Genomic DNA, 18,614 nt, shown 5'->3' with positions numbered 1-18,614 from the left:
TGTACTCTGTTGTGCCCATGCATGGCCATACCCAAGAATCCTTGGGCTTTTATTACTTTGTGTAACAATTCACTGTATTTTATGCTTAGTGAAATTACTATTGTGCAACAGACTTGTGCTGTTTTTATGCCAGAGAAATAATAATAAAATCCCCATTTATTTTCAGCTTGTATATCACTGTGTTTGCTAGCTGTGAACCAGTAGCTAAGCTGGCAGCCAAATTGGCAATCAAGTTAGCTATGAGCCTTGCTTTTATGTTAATCAATCCCCTTTTCTTTCTTGAGGCAGATTGTTTGATACATGAGACTCTCAAACTCATTTCAAATACATTTTTCATCAGACAAAAGCAGTTCATTCAGCCAAGAGTCTACCATGCCCACATCCCAACTTATGTTGGCTCTCTACAATGGCTCCAGCTACTGTATTTTGAGTTCACCAGTCCAGAAAGAGGGAACTGGGTCAGAAAGTACTTAGTTCCTAAAGGGAGGAAAGAGGAAATGATTCAGAGAATGGGCTCTTCAAGCAGAAGACACTATCCTGCCTCAGTTTCTCAGTTGAATTTTAAGGGGCAACAGCATAAGCAAATTATGCTTGATGGGTCTGTAAAACAAGCAGGGGTATTTGCATAAAATGTACTAGTCCTCGTAAAAATGACAATTTTCTACATTCTAGTTGAAAGGACTCCTAACACCGTTAAGAAGATTATGCTTCCCTATTGTATTCCTTTGAGGATTTTTTTTTAAACTATAGTTACAGTACCTGAGAGTGCTACATTTTCTGAAGAAAACGTTACATATTGCTGATCTAGGAATACTAGAAGGATGAAATTAATTTTCTGTTCTCTCATTGTGCTGTGATATCTGTGCAGCACACTGGGAAATCCACAGGAGGCACCCACTGTGCTCTGCAAAATGAAAAAGAAAATAATTTTATAGTGCAAGTGAACTACTATCATAAACAAATTGTAACAATTTAATATGTTTATTGAAAGCTAAATTTTCAGCATTTTCAGCAGTCTCTTGTGCCCTTTGGGATCTATTGTATAGTTCAAACTAGCTAGCTGTCCCCTCCAGCAATAAAATGTTAATAGACTGAAGCTTTTGGATTGCATTACTATGTGAGTGATGCAATTTAATTTTATAAGATGCCATCAATAATACATAAAAGGTATTGTATTACACAATGTGATGATTTTAATTCCTAAAGCAAGTCTCAAGAAATACTAGTACTGTGTAGGTGATGACAGCGTTTATATATTCATGTTAAATTCCTTATGCTAAGAAATGGCCAAACAAATAGGCAAGCATATAAAAAAAAAATATCAGCCACATTAGTGAAGGCATAATTCCAAAAGGTTTATTTTCCCCAGCTGAAGCTAGAGCATCTTCTGTCTTTTTGACCTCTAATTAACTGTGCAGGAAATTGGTTGTAAAAGTGTTAATTTCAACAGGCTTAAAATGTGCATTAGGACAGATTCAAATAGAATACCTTGGTAAACAGGATTTATTTTTATCCTGGCAATGCAGGCGCTGAACTTATCTTCTGTCATGATGACGTAATAGCAATTTGTCACTACAGATAGTCTTGAGGATAAATTTATACAGATTTTAAGAACTTTTTACCACCAAAGGGATCTGGCGCTTAATGACAGAGATGAGACAACAACTGGGACATACAGTAACTAGTAATCTTACATCATATCTTAAAATATCACCATACATTTTCCTGAAAATATATGCACCTGACTTACCAATGACAGGTTACTTTTTTTTTTTTTAACTCAGCTGGGTGAGGTGATTGGTCAAGCCATTCCGCTGACATTCCCTGTGGCTGGAGTCTTCTCTAAGGAGGGGGTTTAGAAGTGCCATAGCTCACCCCAGTTTTGAGGGGCAAGAGTGAGTGGGTCACAGGATGCAATGAATGACAGGACAGGGAGAGGAGGACTTTTCATATCCCAACACACATTAGATGCACCCCTTGTACATATCCATTTCTGTGCACAAGGAAAACACATTGAGGTATTTCATTCAGGAGCCGTTTCCTATCTAAAATCCTAGTCTCCAGGATGGGCCTTTTATGGCCACATGGCAAGAGGGTAACTATTAGAAGTTTGACTACTGAGTGAGCCATGTCGGAGGTTTCTTGTTCAATTGGATCATAAGTGTTATGACTAAACACTTAAGCCATAAACCATGTGTGGAATCCTTATTTGCCAAGCTCTGGATAGCAGCACCAGTTTGAACTCTGCAAATGCAGTTGTTAGAGTCCATGTTGTTACTTAATGTGATGTGTAAAATTTTCGTGTTATCAAAAGACATTAATGCTACAATAATATGAAGATATTACTAAATGTTGTATCACCAAAATATCAATTCAATAAACTAAGGCCAGATCTAAAAAATTTGCCAGTATAGTCATGTCAATCATGGGTGTGGTTATAGCGGCATAAAAGTACTTTTGCTAGTATTGCTTATTTTGCCTGGCAGCCCGTCTCTCATGCATACCTGATGAAATACATAATCTACAGAAACAGACATTTTGGTAACATTTAAAAAGAAACTTTGGGCCAAATTCTTAACTGGTATAAAATCTGCATATCTCCACAGAAATCAAAGGAAACTTGCAGACTTACAACAGCTGGAGCTCTGGTTTGTATTGTGCATGTTGAGTGCTTTACTCAAAAATAAAAAACTGAAGTTCACACCCACATATCTTTTTAAGCCAAAATACACAGATAAAGTAGGTAGTGTATGATGTACGGAGATACAACAATGATTGGGCACTACATAGCTGGCACAAGGGGAACTTCACATTTTTAGATGCATACAAAAAGATGACTAAAGGGTATAGTTTAGTATTCTAGCTCTTAATGTGGATAGCACTTATTGTCAGCTTAGAAAAATGGTATATGGAATATTAGGTGTGAAATACTCTGCAGAAAGTAGGTCCAAAAATAAAAGCACTTTTCATAAGAATATTCTCTGAACCATTCTTATGAGAAGACCAGGCTTTTCAAATTTGCAGCTGATGTGCTAGGTTGTGACATCTGAAATCAGTCTGTAACATGACACGAGAGACCCAATCTGACAGGATGAATCAGCTGAAGAGGCAGCAACTGAAGTCTTAAAAAACATGTTTTTTTCTGAGCACTGCAGTTTTGAGAAAAGCACAATTTAAAAAAATAAAGGTGCACATCCAGTGCCTACCACCACCCTCTTAGTTGAATTTCATAGTCCAGGTAGGTCACACAAATGGAATGTTTTAGGTGTACCTATATACTTGCAATGTAAATACATTTTCTTTATTACTTGACCATTTCATGGTGTATAGTCCTATTTCAAATCCTGGACATCATATACAAATGGTATCAATTTCCTTATGGGAAATATTTTTAAATGAATTTTGTATCTGTGAAAAGTGACAAATTAACGACCTTGTAGACTGAAATGTAAGCCCAGCTCCCACTTCACCCTGCCTCTTATTGTTAATTAATATGATTAATTTTATAGTACCTACAAGTGTGTTAGGTACATCATAGAAGGGACATTTCTGCCCTGAAGAGCTTACAGTCTAAACAATGGATGTGACAGAAAAGAGGAACATAACAGAGACTAGAGAGGGTGAGGAAGGACTCAGATTAAAGACATAGGATCAGATGACCTCTCAGTATAGATAGATGTGGGCCAAATTTAGAGCTGATGAGTAAGTTTGTGTAAATTAGCTGCCTTCAAACTTATACTCTGTTAAATTCCCTTACGCCTACTTACATTCATTCTCCTTGTATATGAGGGTGTAATTTACATGTCAATGAGTCAGAAGAAGGTATAAGTTAAAACAAAGTGGCAAATACTTAAACTTACTCCTAATTAAACAACCTTCTGACTCCTCATTGCACATTGATTGTATAGAAATAGGTCTAAGGAAGTCCGAGTGTAAGACTGAATGTAATGATGTCTAATTTACGGTATTTTATCCATCAAATCTGAATTTGGGCCATATGAGACATGAGTCAAGATTTTATTTTCAATTTAACATACATAACTCAGCTCTGGCCTGAAAAAGACCTATTTCCAGTTACTGCACTTCATGTTCCAAGTCCATGCATTCCTTGGCTCCTCTGAAGTGTAAACACTAAAAAAGTTCACTAATTCTCAACAATCTGTATCATCTCTATTAGCATATAATTGAACAAATTAAAAGAAAGGATTTTTGTCTGTGTTTCTGTCCTCTTTCTTGGTTCACTTCTTAGCCTAAGCTGGAGTCTGGCAGATGGTAGTTGCTATAATAGGCTAATGATGACCAAAAATATATTCTAGAAAGAAGCAGAAGAACAAAGGGCACATTGTCCATTGCTAAGAAATGTTGAAATTGGCCAAGAATGAAGAAAAAGTGGTGATTTAGACTCAGTCTGGGCCAAATCCAGTTAAGCCCAATGGCCCTTCCATAACAAACCATGGTACTTCCAAGCTACCTACCCTGCCAAGAGTCATTTTCTCCAGAATCCCAAGGTGGGTTCAATATAGTCTGGCACTGCGTTATATTGGATATAAATGTTGTGGGTCCTTATGCACCCTCTCAATGCCAGGGCCTATAACCATGAAATGACGGATCCTGCCTTAATTAACCGTTGATGAAAAGGAAACAAGAGAGGTGATTACATTTACATCACAAATCCCGTATTCAGTAAATTCATTTGGATAAACACTATTTTCAGCAATATCATCAGACTCAACTATGAAATACTGTGCTGCAAGTTGATTTCTTGGCTTGATAAAGGGAAAAAAATGCCTCCAATTAATTCTCTGCTGGAATTCAAGGTGCTGAAGGCAGAGGGCAGAAAGTGATAGAACGGGCAATGGCAATAGCCTACTTATTAAGGGCCTCATCCAAAGCCCAAAACAGTGAAATTAATGGGACCTCCATGGACTCAGCTAGATCAAGCTCCAAAATGAGTTTGCCAGACAATTCCTACATCCCACCAGCCTCCTCCACCAACTTACTTTAATTTCAAATATAACTTTAAAATCTGATGGTTTTATGAAGAAGCATGTGCAGAGATTTCAAACTCTTTCCTCATCTGTTTTCTTACTCATGTATTTTTGATATTTCTCCCACCTAAAAACTATATTAATAGAGGGTATTTGGAGCATGATTTTTGTTCATGATAGACTCACAGACCTCACTTCATATTCATCAGCTGTTGTGCCATGGCCATCATATTATTAGCATAAGCACAGAAAATTAATAAGTAATTAACCCTTGGGCTGTCACAGATGCCTATAGGCATCAACCCACCACATTCATGTATAAAGTGGGAATTATAGCAGTTGTCTAAGATTGCATAATCTGCCTTTGAAGATTTCCATTTAGACTAAATAAATTGTTCCAACCATGCAAGACAAAAGTGCTTTCTGGGATATGAGGAGATATGAGAGGAGAGCATATCCTAGTTCCATCATCTTCATCATCATTTGCCCTTCTTAAACAATATATTCTAAATTAGGGACATATTGTCATTTCACAAACAGTCACTACAGTGATCTGAAGGGAAAAGTTGCAGACTGTGTGCAAAACAGCGTGTATCCAGAGTCCAAACAGCAAGGAAGTAAAAAACAGCTTGAAAAATGACGACTTGTTTTCAGAGCAGTGGGAAAGATCTCTGCCCACTGAGAGCAACAGACCCATGTCATCATTAGATCATAATTACATATAGGTGTGATTGCTTCCTCTATTATTAACTCTCAGTATCAGTGCTGTTTTAGAAGATTTTTATTTTTTATTTTAAGATGTATAGAAACACTAATAGGTAGGGATTTATTACTCCATTCTGGCATTTATTTGGAGTCTATAATCTGCTATTTGAATGACTTACAGAAGTAATATGAAATAAACTAGCAGATACTCTGGGACAGATTCTGGGCCAGCTATAAGCCCTCTGTGCCACTTCAGTGGCTGTGAAGCTCTCTTAACCTGCCAATTAAAGATTCCACCTCATATAGAGAAATCCCTATGTGGTATAGAACCAGCTCTACACCACTCTAGCTCACAAGCACCTGATCTGAGGGAGTTGAGGTGTGGCCAGGGTAAGAGCTGCAGGGACCCTCTGTACTGCAATGATCCCTCGCTGTCATTACCACTTGCTTGGGGCCAGTACCAGTTGGCCCTTAATCTGCTCTAACTTGCACCAGTGGAATAACTGGCATCTAGTCAACCCCACAATTGGAAGTGGACTTATAAAGTCATTTTTGATCCCCACTTATGTCCTACACCAGTCAGAGCTTAGATGGGATCCAGTTTCTATTATAAATCCCCCTTTGCAGTAGTTAATCACTTTCCCAAATATTTTACTCTTTGGCTGAAATTTCTCATGCTTCAGCTCAGCCCCAAAAAGGGTATAGAAATGTTCATTACTATCACATATCCATGTTTTCTCCTCACAGCTTTGAAACATCTAGAATTTCCCATCCTCTGATTGGGAAACTGGATGAACCTTAATTAGGGGAGACTGTGGATTCATACCTTCCTGCTTTTGGCATCAGAAAGGGTGCCTTAAATCCAACTGGCCATCTCTGTGAGGTAGAATAAAAGCTCTTTATGGTGTATATAAAAGTTCTTGATTTTGAGACCTGCTGGAGACTATCTGAAAATTTAGAGAGTGACTGGGATTTCCTTTAAGGACACCCTTTAAGTTTCCACCACAATCTGATAAGATGAACACGGGATCAGATCCTCAGCTGGTGTGAACTGTCTGTGCTCCATTTCAATGGAACTCTAACAATTTACACCAGCTCAGAATCTGCCCCAAGGTGTCTATGGGTCAGAAATAACATGCAATCAGAGTTCTATTTGAAATCAGTGGAAACTACGGGAGCTCAGCAGTTCTGACAATCAGACTATGGGACAGATTTTCAGCTTGTGTAAATTGGCACAGCTCTATTGACTTCAATATGTTGATTTACAATAGCTGAGCATCTGGCCCTATGTTTGCAATTAGCAGACAGTTTTACTGCCTCACCAGGCCCTCCATGGATCTGTCCAAGGTAGTGCGGCTTTACCCCCAAAGAGAGTTTGGAATCTACGTGATCCATACTGGGAGAAGGATCAGTGCAGAGCCTCCAGTACTTTGGGATATATACTGTGGTACTCAGCAGCCACATGCTCCTGTTTTGTAGTCATGTTCAAACTTTTCTGGGCCAGATCCTGAGATCTTCAATGGAGCTAGTGAGGCTCCACTGAAGTCTATGTCAAATGAGTAGGCAATATAATACGTACTGCATCAACTGTGCTCAAACTTTCTTGAATGAAGCATAAACCAAATCACTTATGCCATTTCTGCCACTGAAGGAATTCAAAATGGATGTACCAAGTGCAAGTTAAAAGTAAACTGAACTGATAAAAACAACTTGCAGTTTTAAGCCCAGTTAACAGTACTCTGATTTTGTTGTTATACTTCATAGTGCAATTGCCAAAATGTAAAAGAAAACATTACTTCTAGATGAAAAACTTACTACTAGTTCTGACAGGAAGAGATCAATACATTTTTTAAAAATATAGTTGGAAATTGGGTATTTTTGAAAATGTGCTTTGTGGATATAAACTCGTTTACTCCCTGCAGATCTGTAATTTCTGAGGAAACCTCTATGAATCTTATAAAACATGCTGTATGAATAATTTGTAAAACAATTATCACCCGAAGTAAATATGTGGCCTGACAATTTGAAATATGTGCTCAGGAAGATGAGGGACTAATTGCATTGAGACAAATTCTTCTCCAGGATGTGACTCTATTAAGTTCAATGGAATCACACCAGGGATGAGTTTGGAGCTTTGGGCCGTGTATAGTGTAGAGAGAGGCTTTGCAAATTTCCCCAGGCAGCTCTCACAAAACATGTCAATTCTAAGCCACAGCACACCCCTTATTGTAGTCCTGGGGCTCCCTTAAGCGCAGGCAGGCCATTTTACCAAATTATGTGGTGATTTTGTGATGCTAATAAAAGGCTAAGATGTGATCATAATTCACCTGAGATCTACAACAGTATTTGATGCCAGGTCCTTGGAGGCAAAAGACGATTGAACTATGCCTGTGCATTTTCTAATCCTCAGAAGAGGCATAATAAATTATCACTTCACACAAGGCCAGAGGAAAGGAAGGCATACCAGGGGCATTCATCAGTGTGCATTTGAGGAACTTTTCTACTGTGCTTCTAAAAAGGCTGTAATTTTCTGAATGAACATCAAAAGAAAAATTAGTGTGGTGTCAAAGATTTCTTGGGATTATAAGTGTGTGTGTGTGTGTGTGTGTGTGTGTGTAACCTATAACCCACAGTGCTGAATAATTAAAATATAAAAATTAAAATTAATAATATATTGGGGAGATTGTCCAAGTCCAGTGCTTGGAAAACTCTTCTGGTTCAAGAACAAAAACAAAAAACCCACTACACTAACACTTTTAGCACCCTTGTTGAAAATGTCAGAAGACACACTTGTAGCTGAGGCTTGGCTTGACATGAGTAATTAACACATGGAGGGAGGCCTCGTTTCTTAGAAGACAGAATTATGCAGTTAAACAGATCATTAAATAAAGATAAGTAAATAGGTTGGTAGGCTAAATATGTGTAGCTGTAGCCATGTCAGTCTCAGGATATTAGAGAGACAAGGTGAGTGAGGTAATATCATCTATTGGACCAACTTCTGTTGGTGAGAAAGAAGCTTTTGAGCCACACGGGGCTCTTCTTCCAGTCTGGGAAAGGTATTCCAAGCACCACAGCAAAATGCAAGATGGAACCGATTGTTTGGTGTAAGTAATTAGCACATACAGCAATGGAATATATCGAATTTAGCCATCTGAAATGGAAACTCCACAACATGAAGAAAAAGGAAGCAAAATTTAACAGCAACATCTACTTCCTGAGCAAATGCAAGAAACAAAACATCATCCTCAGTGGTCTCACCGTCTATAACCCTCTGACATCTCCCTTGAATGGTCCCTTAGAATATGTGCTAACTACTTATGCTACACAATCTGCTCCATCTTGTATGTTGCTGCGATGCTGGGAGTACCTTTCTCAAACCTGAAGAAGAGCTTTGTGTGGCTCGAAAGCTTGTCTTGGTCACCAACAGAAGTTGGTCCAATAAAATATATTCCCTCATTCACCTTGTCTCTCTAGTAGGCTAAAAAGACAGAATTTCTGACCCCGCTAAAAGAAGAGGGAGAATACCCAAGGAACCATTTACTAACCATGGACAAAATAAGTTAGGAATGTAGAGCTGAGGTCAAGCATGGACAATGCATGGGCAGAGCATGCTGTGTGGGGATTTGTTCCTGCAAAATAACCAAACCAATCCAATGATATGTGATACATTGCATTTACTATACATTGCAAGTGTATATAAACAAAGAGGTTTTCTGTTTAACTTTGGATGTGTGGTAAGTCCTACACCTAACCCCTATGCTTGAGTCTGATCAACTCAACATAGCTTTGTTGTATGCTAAATAAAGGAACCTACGGGACAAACCCTGGAGTTAAACTGAGCTTTTTGGATCCCAAAGAATTGAATGAAGTGTTCTCCCAGAACTGGGCAAGCTGTTCTGGATAAGCTGAGTGAAAAAGATCTTGGAGAGAATCCCAACACCACTAAGGACAGAATGAGGCTGTAGACCGAATATAGAGACTCTGGAATTCATAAATACCTGTCCTAATTTTTTCTCTTTAAATAGCCCCCACACCTCTCCTACACACATTCTCCAAAATGAGTCCATTAAGTGACAGGTCAGGTTGACAGTGGCTGTCCATTAATAGAGAGAGTGTTTTAACACAGGAAATGTTCACACACCATATTCTAAAGATCTTAAAATTAAATAAAGTAAATGACTTTTCAAACAGTAGCAGCTTATATTAGGGGAAATTCTACTCCCCTCTACCCTATTGTGGGCTCTGGGTGGGGATGAGGGGTTGGGAAGAGATGTTGGTGGGGGGTAGGTAGGATGAGACCTACAGAGAACAGCACCATGGGCACTCCACATGCCACACCATGGGGAGGTGAGGAGGAGGGAGACTGGGTAGAGAAGTGCAGGAACAGAGCCAGTTTTTTGGCCACTGAGAGCAACAAGACAGGGAGCTTCTGCAGCCCTGAGATTCAGCAGCTGCTGTGGAGTGACTCTGCTGACACTCCACAGCCTGTGGGGAGAGTATTTCTCTCCCTGCTCCAGCACCTTCAAAATATCCTAGGGCACAGCCCATTTACCCAGGTGTTAACTGGGATATGGATTTGGGTATGATAAAGATAATTCACATCAAAACGTAAGAAGAATTTTGCTATGTATTTGTTTACACAGTTTAACTAAAAGTATCCCACAAACCATTTAACTTCTATTTATATGCAGATAGTTCTGTTGCACACATGAATGACTTTACAATTACTTCAACAGTACAATTACTTCAACTAAGAGCATATGCTTTCTGCATAGATACTAATAATCTTTTCCCTCTGTTTCTTTCATTGTTTTACTCTCTCCCCCATCTCAGAGCTCAAACTTAAAAAAACAACAACCCCACAATGGCTGGATTACCCCAACAGAGCACAGGAGCAGAGGGGAAAACTCAGATCCAAGCTGATCTTCTTGGGAGAGAAAGGCATGAAATGCGGTGTGGTGGGGGGAGGAGGAGCAGCCTGTGATTTCATCTAATCCCTTTCATCATTAAATTGAGGCTCTTCCAGATTTTGGATACCGCATGGAGCAGGGCACCAGCTGTTCTTTTTGACATCATCCCCAGGTAAACACAGATCTCCAAGTGGATATCAGATTGAGACTTAATGATGCTTAGAGCACCATTATTAAATTTCCTGGGTCTCCTCCATAACTGCTGCTAGGAAACCACAAAGGGGCCCAATGTAAGAATCTGCAGGACTAGAACCTGGGGCATTCCAGGCCACTGACTCTTCTGCATTGCCACTGGTTAGGTTTCTGCTGGAGGACCCTGTGAAGCTAGGCTCTGCAGGAAGTACTGCCCAGGGGGGCCTGAGTGGCAGCCCCTCACAGCCCACTGATTGGCTGATGTTAATATTAAAACCAGCAAGCCACCAGGTCTGAGCAACAATGCAGACTGCTTCCGCTCCAGCCCCTGCTTGATGTAGACTCCAGACTCCGGGTTCTGACCCTGGTTTGTCCTGGACTTTGTTATTTGCTTGCTGTCTATAACCTGGCACCTGACTCTAGCTTCCTGATATCCTGACCCAGCTCAACCCTGCCTGCAACTTGGTGCCTGTCCCTGACTTCCTGGCATTCTGACCCAGTTCACTCCCAACCCCGTTACTTATCTCCTGATTGCAATTTAGCAGCTGGCACTCAAGCAGCCCATGGCCTGGCCCTGACACATTGCACATTGTTCCTGAAAGAACCATACTCCCAGTGGTTATGGGAGCCAGGGGAGCAACACATAGCCCAGACTTCTATTCAGATACTCCTACCTATATGGCGTCTCCTTTCCAGTCAGACCCCAAGATCTGTAAGACTGGGAGGGGTCAATCCCTGATGTCTCTGAAAACGAAGGCTGGCTCCAGGCACCAGCTGACCAAGCACGTGCTTGAGGCGGCTCCTTATAAGGGGCCGCCCATCTTGGTTCGGAGGAGCTCGGGAGGTGGAGTTGGTTCAGCGGAGCAGTGCTGGGGGTTTTTTTGTTGTTGTTTTTGGTTCGGCGGGGCGGCACTTGGGGTTTTTTTTGTTTATTGTTTTTGGTTCAGTGGGGCGGTGCTCGGGGGGGTTGTTTTTGGTTTGGCAGGGCGGCGCTGGGTTTTTTGTTGTTGTTGTTGTTGTTTTTGGTTTGGTGGGGCGGCGCTGGGTTTTTTTTGTTGTTGTTTTTGGTTCAGCGGGGCAGCACTCGGAGGGGTTGGTTTTGGTTCGGCGGTGTGGCGCTGGGTTTTTTGTTGTTGTTGTTGTTTCTGGTTCGGCGGGGCGGCACTCTGGGGGGGGTGATTTTCTTTTTGGTTCGGCGGAGCAGCGCTCGGGGGGGGTGTTTTTGGTTCGAGGGGGCGGCACTTTTTTTTTTTTTTTTGCTTGAGGTGGAAAAAAACTTAGAGCCGGCCCTGCTGAAGACATCTCTAATCACAGGGGAAGAAAGACTTAGAAACTTAGCAGGGCCAACCATGGAGTTTTCGGAGGCCTGTGGCTCTTCTCTTGGTTTTCTCAACAGTAGAATAGGCCAGAAACTTTATTGGGAAAGTCACTTTTGTGAATGCTTTTGAGCTTTGTTGTAGGCTGGTGACTAGTTTCAGAAGCGATCCTATTGATGGTAATTGGCGTAAATGAAACAAATAGATTGCTCATGACTTGTTCATTTTAATATATACTGATTACAGTGTTTCCTTCCAGGCACTTAATATTGGAAAAAGCCCAAGATTTCCTGTGAGTCACTGTAAATAGTTAAGTATCTCAGGTTCAGGTAAAAAAGAGTCCAAAGGTACAGCCCACTTTTCAAACTTTAACTCTTAACTAAACTTCAAATTAAAAATACAACTTTAGGTGCTTAACTTTAGGTAACCAAGTCTGAAAATGGGGCTCTGTAAAATACTGATCCAATTCTGATTTCTGGTATGGCTACAAAAAAAAGAGACAGTAAAACTCACATGTCTGTCTAGTTGGGAATTTATCAGGGGCAGGAAGAATCCTTTAGTACCACAGAATCAATGTAGCAACTTCATGCCACCCTTTCTCATAGTTTATAATGTAGGAGCAATGTCTAAGGAAAGGAGAAAGGGGTTCAGAACAGTGCTGTGCTCCAGCTTTTGCCTGAGGCTGCTCTACACAGCAAAGAGATTTGAATTGAACCCCACACACACACATATTTGGCCCCTGTGGAACAAGAAAATTTGAGAACTGGAATTTAGTGGTTTGTGCTCGCCAAAAAGGCACAAATTTAGAGTGAAAACTTCAATTTTCAAAATTTTGAATTCTGAAATTATTTCCGAGATCAAAATATGGACATTTCCAAAAATATTTCAGGACCACAAAAATATCTTAGAATGGACGTACAATAACTTCTCTGTGAGAAGTCACTGATAACTCTTTTCAGTTTTTCTTGTCCTTTGTGTCACTGAGTATTTTGGAAAATCAGCTCTGGTGTTGAACTTGCAAACCTTTTAGGCAGTTGGTAAGATTTTAGAACATAGCAATCCATCAATAACTGAAGTCAGGAGTGTTGGGCACTAAATCTTCAGCATCAATTTACATGTTAATTACGCATATCTGTATTTTGTCTCACGGTGTAATGCATTTCACTCATGATTAGGAAACATAGTATCAATATCCAGTTTCAGAGTTAGGGTGATTAATTTGATTTCGCTAAATTCATGTGAATGATTTTATGGTTATTGTTACTCCAGGCTTGAACTTTATGGCTCATTTCTAATAGTCAAGTGATTAAGTGTCCACAGTATCCTGCTAAATTATAAAGTGTATATATATCAATATTCATTGGTGTTTTGGCATCTAAAATGTAGTGGTTTCAGGGCCTAGTCTCAAATGAATACATTATTTCCCATTAACATTGATAATAAAGGTTATACACATGCATTGAGAGATATCAGATGTAATATTTTTGGCAGCTGTATAGGCTGGGTTTGAAATGAGATGGTTGGTTTGTCTTTTTAAAAGAATGTTTACAGTAATACATTAAAACACAAGAAAAACCAAAGTTGCACTTATTTCAGGTCCTACACGTTAATATATGTACACACATCTGCTAGTGGAACTCTTAATCATATGCTTAATTTTAAGCATGTGTGCAATCCCATTGATTTAAGCACCTACTAGATACTAACCCTCTTTGTAAAGTATTTTAAAATCTACAGATGAAAAATGCTAATATAAGAGCTAGTTATTAATATATAACCTGCTGAATTTGGTCCTTAAAGTATATTCATAATTTTGTCTCTGTAAGACTTAGGACTAAAACTTATTGCATTGTTATGGGTATTATTTAGCACTGGAATTATCATTTCTCATTTAATTAGAATATCGACAATATTTCCTAAGAATGTGCAACCTTAAAGTCATGTTACTTACTTAAAAGAATGGTCACTATCATTACATTGTACATGGAGCAAAGTGCAGAATGACAACTGCACTGACCTGGTAAGGGGCAAAGTTCACAAAATCCAAAATGCAACCATTCACTTCTCCTCTATTGAAAACCAAAGGATTTTTCCTCACCATTCAGTGCCTTGAATTTTGATGGTGTAAACAGAGGAAATTAAGAATTAGATTTAATAAATCTTTGTGCAACATTGAACAAAAATCCAGGTTTCACTATAAAAGTCTTATCAATGAGAAAAAAATTGCTCAGTAAAATTTCCGTTATTACAAGTCTTCCATTTCCATTACAAACTTAGGGAGAGATTCTGTTCTCCTATTCATCGCTGTGGAATAGTATTTGAGAAAGGGCAGAAGGGAAGAACTTTCATACATAAGAGGGAATAGTCATATTGATTAGAATATTTTGTTGATGTCTGAATTAGATTGTAAACTCCTTGGAACAAGGACTGGACAACTGATGTTTGACCACCACAGATAAATATTACTTATGTAAAAAAAACTTGTTCCAATCCAAACTTCTTCCAGCAGATACTGGAGTTCTGCAACTCCCAGATTGATTTTCCTTTCATATTTCAATTCTACTTGATAAACAGTTGCATTTAGGTATGTTAAAATGAGTTATAATCTTGATGTCATGGTGGTATCTAGTTGTTAGATCTGAGGAAAAGGAGTCCTAATTACTGGTGTCTATTTCCAAACTCTTCCGGACAGTGATGACATTTAATAACATTGGTGAATCAGTTGGAGATGCTCAGATCAAAGTTGTTACATTGCATAAATCAGTATCATAATATAAGTCCTATACGGTCTGTTTTTCCTTATCTTTGGACATTCAGTATATTATGTTTCAAGAATAATATGATCGATCAATAAACGTTGGTTATTATATGGGTGTCGTTAGAAGGCTCTAGATCAATTACTTTGTGTACCACCAAAGCTAATTTATTATTAATCTGCAGGGACAGATGTTTTTAAAAATGAACATTAACTATAATCACGAGTTAAAATTAAGAAAGTAGAATAAGCCTCTTAAATCAAATGAAACGTCACTAAGGAAAACCAGATTTTTTTTTAAAAATAGCTCAAGCTTCTTGAACCCAGAGTTTAGAATATGCTGTCCAAATGGCTCATCTATTTACACACATCATTAACGAGTACAGCTCAATAGACAGCAGTGCCTTCAAAGCTATTAGATAAAATGTGTTATTTCCGTAAGTACTCTGTTTTAGTATTCTAGTTTTTTGTACAAAAATACAGGAGTAGTTTTTTCTGTAAAATCAATGAGAGATTTCTCTTCCATATATGATCTATTCCTAACAGTGTATGAGGAAAAACATTGTAAAAACAATACAAAATATGGCTGATAAGGAAAGAATTACAGTACCATAGTAACTGGCCCCAAGTTCTAAATTGCTATTAAAAAACACTGACAATCTATTACTTTTTTAGCTGGATTACAAAAGCAAAAGTGTCTGTAATAAGGGAATTTAACTGACCAAATTTAAATAAGAGGTTCATCTGATCAGAAATGCAGTGAATCATTTATGATGCTGCAGTATTCTTTGTATGTTAATTAAATGTAGTTTACAGGCAGAACACAGTGAGCCAGAGATTCATTATAGCATGTCAGATTTTGTTCTGAACTTTAGCACTAAACATGTGACTACTGTCTTTGAATAGTACACACTACTGATTTTTTCATATTGAAGTGGTGATATTCGAAGATATGAGAGGTTTTTGTGTTGGGTAATAAAAGAAATTAGAGTTATTTTTTGTTTACTATTCTCATTCATTTTGGAACTAATTATAAGTGCATAAAGTTTAGGTTAAAGTTAGTACGATTGACATGAAGATACTTATGATGACTGTCGGATTCACAACAGCAGACAATAGACAAAAATAGAAAACTGATGGCCAAGATCACACCTTCTCGATGCAATGATGGAGAGGACCCTCTGCATTCTGGAGGGATTTCCTCAGCCACCTCCCACAGCATCTTCTTCCTTCTCTGTCCTATCTGGGGTCCATGTGGGCCTGAGTGGGACAGTAGGAGGGAGGGACAATCCATTGCCTCCTCCATTGGCACTCATATTGAATATAAGCACTAGAAATCTCTCTTCTATGGACCTCCACTTCCAGGGTACTGGGGACATCTACAGAAAGGGTGATGATCAGGCTAATTGGCTCCCTGGGGCCACACTGTCAGAGAGACAGAAGGGTGTTTGTGGGGGAGGGGTGTCAAAATTGGTCCAAAAGCACAAGGCTCCTGTAGTCCTAATCTGGTTCTAATCTCCTGCAGATATCAGAAGATCTGTGGAGTTGCCCCCAAACCCCACCTGATGAGAGGGGGATCTCCCCATGGGAACTTTACAAAGATATTCTCTCTAAATCCCCTCCACTCTCCCACTTGTTTTTCCAGAGGCCTACAAATTTATAAGAAGTAAGTTTTAAAATGTGTATCTGCATCTCAGAAGTGGCTGGGAATTAAACTATTTCTTTAGCCAGTCCACAAAAGGCAACATATTGGCAAAATTGAACCCCAGCTATCTATTCTCACTCCTTGTTTCCAAAAAGCCAACACTGAGAACTCCAAAGCTATTTAAATCTTCAAGACTTTTCATTTTTCCTAGTTATACTGTAAGCAAGGACTTTTTTGCCTGCAATTACAGATAGTTGTCATTACTAAACATAAAGTAAAAAAAAAAGTGTAGTGTAGCTTGAAAGTGCTAAATACTGTATTATGATCAGTTGCCGAGCTCCCTGAAACAGCATTGTAAGGATGCTGTATAAATGCAAGTTAGTTGTAATGACTAGCAATTAAGAATGTACAGGTGCCATCATCAAAGAAGAGTCCCTTTTTAATAAAAACAGTTTGCATAGGGCTCATAAGTGACCCCCTTAGTGAAGCAAGGAAACTTTAGTCAAGCAGAGAAGTCAGGAAGTTGCCACACTTGGTTTAGCATAGCTCCTAAAATCATGTGATATTTTTCATGTGTCAGAGTGGGCTTTCCAACTCAAAGCCAGAGCAACGAGCAAAAAGAAACATAAAAGCCCAGTTTGAGGAAAGAAGCATCTGCCAATGTTGGAAAGGGGAACACAGAATTATCCAAGGAGACACTGGAGAGAAGCAGCTTTGGCTGTTGGCCTATTTGTTTGAGCATGATTTGTGCCGCTAAACCCATGTCTAGTCAAAATCCCTATCTGTAGGAATGGCACATTTGAAAATAAAACATAACTGGATAAGGGAACTATGTATTAATCCTGTGTCTGCACCTAAAAGAAATAACTAATTACTCAGATCCAGAATTCACTAATTGCTTGGCACCGCTGTAGTATTTTTCCTTGAAAGCTATGTAAGTGATTAGCAAGGCAGAGCAAGTGCTACTCCATGAATACCGTTGATTAAAAACCTTTGTTAAATTTATAAAATGAAGCTCTTCGCTCTTGAAATATGTGCAGCTGATTATTCCTGTTAAGATGCAGTTTGTTCTCTTTCTGCAGTACATGCCATATGTAGGAATTAATCATTTAGTAATCTATACATCTACTTAGATGTGTTTGTGAACTAGCAGTAATTGTTTTAATAAATTCCAGCCTGGAAAATAATTTGCTGCAGTAAGCCACCCACAGTGGTATTAAAAAACCAAGTAACCCAATTAGAGGAGCATATTTTATCAACTAAAATAAGTTAGACAAATAGTCCTTGTTGTTTACATTAATTTTTTAAATTTCTATATACAAGAATGTATGTTAAAGAGGCAAGTATATTCAGACAGATATTCTATGTGAGGTTTTCACTGTAACACTATACAAAGTGAACCATTATTTTATAGTGTTGCTACTTTAAAATGTTATTCTAATATTTTAGAATAACCTCAGTGTAGTTAATCACAATTTCTCAGCAAAATCTCAAGATATGTTGTGTCCACCAATCAGAGGACTGAAGTAGACATGTCTAATTAACAGAGTCCCTGAACACACAACTGGTGGCAGAAACTATTGTATATCCTGCAGAGTGGTCTTGTTGAGACTTGAACATCAATCCTCAATGTCCATTATCAACAACTCTACCAGAGGACACCTAAAGAGTCCTTTGCTAGGTAATATTGTTGTTTTGTGAACTCTTGCTCACCTTCTTGGTTGGTGAGCACAAACAAGCAAAGTCCCTGAATGATGACATAGGCATGAGCTCTGTAGACAAGAGAGTACATATTTAATACTAGAAGAGGATACAAAGGCAGCCTACTGACTCCAAAAATAGTTTTGCTTTGCTGCAGGGTAGGAAAGACACCCCACTCACTCAATTTCTGGAGATTAGGTTCCTTCCCCTCTGAAAGTCGTCACACCCTTCAGGGACTGTCTGTGGATGTGTACAGCACAGCACAGTAACTATTATAATAGATAATACAAATAGTTCACCTTAATGTAGTGAAACATTTACAAGATAGTTTTACATCTCTCTCACTCAAGAAAAATAATACTTTTGTGGCTGACCTATAACTGGTATGTCTTGAGCGTGCTC

The sequence above is a fragment of the Mauremys reevesii genome, linkage group 7 (genome assembly GCF_016161935.1).
Source record: "Mauremys reevesii isolate NIE-2019 linkage group 7, ASM1616193v1, whole genome shotgun sequence".
NCBI classification, from domain to species: Eukaryota; Metazoa; Chordata; order Testudines; family Geoemydidae; genus Mauremys; species Mauremys reevesii.
This window is presented reverse-complemented; position numbering follows the sequence as displayed.